General features: G+C 38.3%; 1 long non-coding RNA gene across 2 annotated transcripts; it reads right to left on the bottom strand.

Annotated features, from left to right (window-relative positions):
- Positions 1–2619: 2619 nt before the first annotated feature.
- LOC131646682 (uncharacterized) lies at positions 2620–4144 on the bottom strand. 2 transcript variants are annotated; one of them, XR_009297582.1, is made up of 2 exons: positions 3392–4144; positions 2620–3314 (listed from the first exon to the last, which is right to left on the bottom strand). It is a non-coding gene; the product is annotated as an uncharacterized LOC131646682 (long non-coding RNA). The 2 variants fall into 2 exon arrangements; XR_009297583.1 differs by having other exon boundaries at positions 3396–4144.
- Positions 4145–4728: the final 584 nt, after the last annotated feature.

The raw sequence follows: 4728 nt of genomic DNA, 5'->3' as shown, positions 1-4728 counted from the left end.
TGCTTTTCCCCAGCAAGGTACTCTCTCCCCAAGCATAGGAGTTTATTTCTCCTAAGAGTTCGATTCATTTCCCAAGCATAGGAGTTTATTTCTCCTTGAAAAGTCTCCCCCAGAGCATAGGAGTTTATTTCTCCTGGAAATATGTTCTCTCCCCGAGCATAGGAGTTTATTTCTCCTTGAAATTTGTTCTCTCCCCAGTATAGGAGTTTAGTTCTCCTCGGAGTTGTTCCAATCCTCCCAACAAGGGATCTTCATCAAGATTTCTCATCCCCAACATGGTAAATTGAGGGAATCTCTTCATGTCAAAAATCCTCCAAGCAATGGCACATGGTGAGAAGTTAGAAGTTATTCTTCAAGCCAACGAAGAGGTATATCTTGCAAGTAAAAGTCCAATGTCTATTGGCATCTCCACAGAGTTCACAACACTAAGGGGATTCTCCCTTGTGTTTACCTCTCCCGAGGTCAAAGACGAAGCTCGATCAACAAGTCAGCGGAATATTCTCTAAAGGGCCCTCGTTATTTCTGCATATAGTAATCATTGCATTCACATTGCATCTACAAAAACGCGTAGCATTTCCATGAATATGGAGCATTACGCCATGGAAAAATCAAACATGCATCAATGCATAAGCCAGTTTGTATGTGCTCCAAAGGCACAAAATAATATATTCCCAGAAGAAGTCTTGTCCTCCTCCTCCAAGGTGGATTGGATACAAAGTTAGTCCTCATTAAGATCATGTTTCATTGGTCAGTTTTCCACTTGCCGTGTTCAATAAAGTCTAACTAAGGTTAGCACCCCCTTTTTTCTAAAGTCTAACTAAGGTTAGCACCCCCTTTTTTATAAAGTCTAACTAAGGTTAGCACCTCCTTTTTCTAAAGTCTATCTAAGGATAGCATTTTTTTTTCAAAGTCTAACTAAGGTTAGCAATTTGGTTGAGTCGTCCAAGGATGGTTCTTCCTTGTGGAGTCACGCTACGGTTGTGTCTTCTTTTCAAAGTCTAACTAAGGTTAACAATTTGGTTGAGTCGTCTAAGGATGGTTCTTCCTTGTGGAGTCACGCTACAGTTGTGTCTTCTTTTCAAAGTCTAACTAAGGTTAGCAATTTGGTTGAGTCGTCTAAGGATGGTTCTTCCTTGTGGAGTCACGCTACGGTTGTGTCTTCTTTTCAAAGTCTAACTAAGGTTAGCAATTTAGTTGAGTCGTCTAAGGATGGTTCTTCCTTGTGGAGTCACGCTACGGTTGTGTCTTCTTTTCAAAGTCTAACTAAGGCTAGCAATTTGGTTGAGTCGTCTAAGGATGGTTCTTCCTTGTGGAGTCACGCTACGGTTGTGTCTTCTTTTCAAAGTCTAACTACGGTTAGCACTCTCCTTTTCAAGTCTATCAAAGGATAGCAATCTTTTCAAAGTCTAACTAAGGTTAGCAATTTGATAGAGTCGTCTAAGGATGGTTCTTCTTTGTGGGGTCACGCTACGGTTGTGTCTTCTCTTTTTTCCAAGTCTAACCAAGGTTAGCAGTTTGGTAAAGTCGTCTATGGATGGTTTCTTTTTCAAAGAGTCACTCTGCAACTATGCTTCTTTCAAGTCTAACTAAGGTTAGCAATTTGTTTGGTTCGCCTTCGATAACATGCAACACTCTTTTCCATACCACATAATGCAAATTTTGATGGTACTTTTGGGTATTCAATCCACCTACACCTCTCATGTCCAGAACTTGTGTCGTTCGTACATTCAGGTTCAAGAAGATTGAATAGGGGCAGCTGTTGCACCCCAAAATTTGCCCACATATTTATTTCTAACTGGCTTAAGCTTTGCATTCACCTGCATACCTCCATTAGGCCATTAACATGACCTTTCATTCATTCATCAAATAAAACATAAAAAAGGGGCATGGGATCAAGGATTTGGAAGCGTAAGGTTTCGTAATGAGATTGATGCGTACACAACTAATAAGATGTGGTATTTCTGATTCTACAAACAGTGAGGTGTGAAATTGGGTCTTTATCTTCATCAAAGGGTTCCCCAAGGCATCATGTTAAATTCATGTATTGAGGAAGACATCTTGTCAAGGCATGATATATGACCTGAGAATTCAGGTATCATTGCTCTTTCCAATTGTTTGGTAGCTTGAAGTGCAAGTCACCCATGGTTCGAGAATTAAAGATCGACTTTCACTAAATAGAAGATTCAGATTCACCGGTGATTACTTTATGCCCCGAGCGCAAATTATTCAAAAGCTTAGGTTTGTTCATGATGTCAAAGATTTGGTGCGTGCAACATTGGAAAGATTTCTTTTGTATCGCATCAATTGGATTAAGGTTATTCAAACATGATATGGTTGATCTTTATTAAATTTCTCATGGAAATGAAATGGATCCATTGTGTTCAAGACATCATCATTTATAATCTATCTGAATGGATTTGAGTTAGATTGATGACTCGAACCAAATTAGGAGCCATTGAAGTTTATGAGTGGATGGGAGTTAATTCACCAAAAATAGTCATGCAAGTGTTGATTTAAATAGCATTCATTCAAAACCAAGGTATAGGAACATTCGGTTCAAGATTCAAATACAAGTTCAAATTTCAATGTCCATTCTATTTGAAGGTACAAAAATCCAAATTACAATCAAACATGTCCAAGTTCTTATTCAAGTTACAAGTGCAAACAAAGTTATTTACACAAAAATATCCTTGACTTCGTATCCTATCAACAATCTTCGCGTTGCTTATACAAGTTTTACAACACAAAAATACAGGAAATAAATATTACACCGAAGATTAGAATGATCATTTCTAATAATTGAAAATCAGAAAAACTTTGCACTTCAAAATGCTGCTGCTACAAAGGATCCGCAATAGTTTTCCACGAAATCGGCAGCACATCAAAACCAGTTCAAAAAGCATACATCAATAAAACCACTGCTGGCAACAATCAAAAGAGAACCGAGCTACAAACCAGATTCAGCCCTGTATTCAAACCAAGACAAAAAACCGGTTCGATGTTGAACCGAACCGTAAGCCTGCACATCAAAGAAAAAACTGCTTGCACTTCAAAAACCGGTTCACAGAAGAAGGGCCTTTTGGAACCGCATCAGATGTAACAGAAAACAGAAATAACTAACAGATAACTGAATTGTAACAAACTCTTGAAGCCTTCTCTTTTGATCTCTCTCTCTCGATCCAATTCTTCAATCACAATTCTGAAAAAAAATGGAAAAAACCTCAATAATCTTCAACACTCTCCAACACTCTTCAACACTCTTCATCCTCCTATCTCCATAATCTATGAACCACCATTACTTCATCTTCAAAGATCTGTAGAACAATAAGGAGAACAGAATTTCAGAGCAGAAGAAAAATCGATAACAGAAAAGAGAAAAATGATAACTAACAAACTTTCCGGGTCTTCATCTTCTTTAATCTTCCCTCTGATTTGACCTTCGATCCCTTCAATCTTCATCGCGACACACCAATCCCAACCTTCATTCAGCATCATTGCCATTCTTCAATCTCATCATTTTCATCCATCAATCTTCACATCACAGAACAATCTTCAATCCCTCTCAATCTTCATCACAGTCTTCGCCACACATTGATCTTCAATTCACCATAATCTCTTCACGTCATAGCCATATCTGTCAATCCTCAAGAACTCTCCATTCGCCCTTCAATTTTGCGAAAGAACGGAGTTTCTTCGGTCTCCAACAATCTGCAAGAAAAACATCATCATCACAACATAAAACGCAACCGCATGAAGAGGAAGAGAAGAACGTGAAATTGGAGAGGTGGATTAAAAGATGAACACGAGTCTGAGACGAAATCGGCAGAGAGGCCGATTGAGAGCAGTAACAGAAGAACGAAAAGAATCGGAGAGAGAGCGATCGAGAGAGACGGAGAATTTGAGTTGAGGTAAAAGTTGCTGCCGTCGCGCACGAAGAGAGTTTGAAGCAGGGAGATGAGTGTTGTCTTGTTTACTTGGTTCACGACGACGGAATGAAGCTTCAATCGGAAGGGAAGCTCAAATCGGCGCCGTTGAGGTTGGAGATTCCGGCCGCCGCTCGTGAAAGAGGGGGGAGAGAAGGTCTGAAGGGAAAGCTCAAAGGTCACACGTACGTTTTGACCTAATCCCTTTCTAATTTTTTACCTTTTTCTTTTTAATTTAATTTGTTAATTAACCTATAATCTGAGTAATTAATGGGAATTGATATCAAGTTACTATATGGATTAATGACTTGAACTGGATATTAATTGACATAAGGTTTGAATCTGAATAACAATTGGATCAATAATTCCTGGGCCTGTATCGAATTGCTGGGCATACCCCCCATAGGCCCATCACCACCATTTTTGACACATAAAAATCTGAATAAGACAAAGCACTGGGCCTGCACAAATTCGTTGCTATTTCCACCCCCTGTATTTGGGCCCAAGCGCTGCTTTCAACTAACTTCAATTCATTGCTTTTACTAACACACCCCTATTTCTAGGCAGATTTCCTTTATTTCAATTTTGTTTTTCTTCTAGTTTTTGATTCATGAACCTGTTTTGATTCAAATAAAAAATCAATAAAAATGTGTTTTAAATAGAATAATGTGTGTAGAAATTTTTGATATTTTTGTTAGATTTTTAGAACTTAGTTTGTTGTTTTTAATAGATCATCTTCTTTCAACATGTTCATTGTGTTTTTAAGTTTGATCGGTTTTGCAAATTAATTTTGTTTAATACCTTA

Source organism: Vicia villosa, linkage group LG2, assembly GCF_029867415.1.
Source record: "Vicia villosa cultivar HV-30 ecotype Madison, WI linkage group LG2, Vvil1.0, whole genome shotgun sequence".
NCBI lineage: Eukaryota > Viridiplantae > Streptophyta > Magnoliopsida > Fabales > Fabaceae > Vicia > Vicia villosa.
Note: the sequence above shows the minus strand (reverse complement) of the source record. Positions and strands in the feature narration are given on the sequence as shown.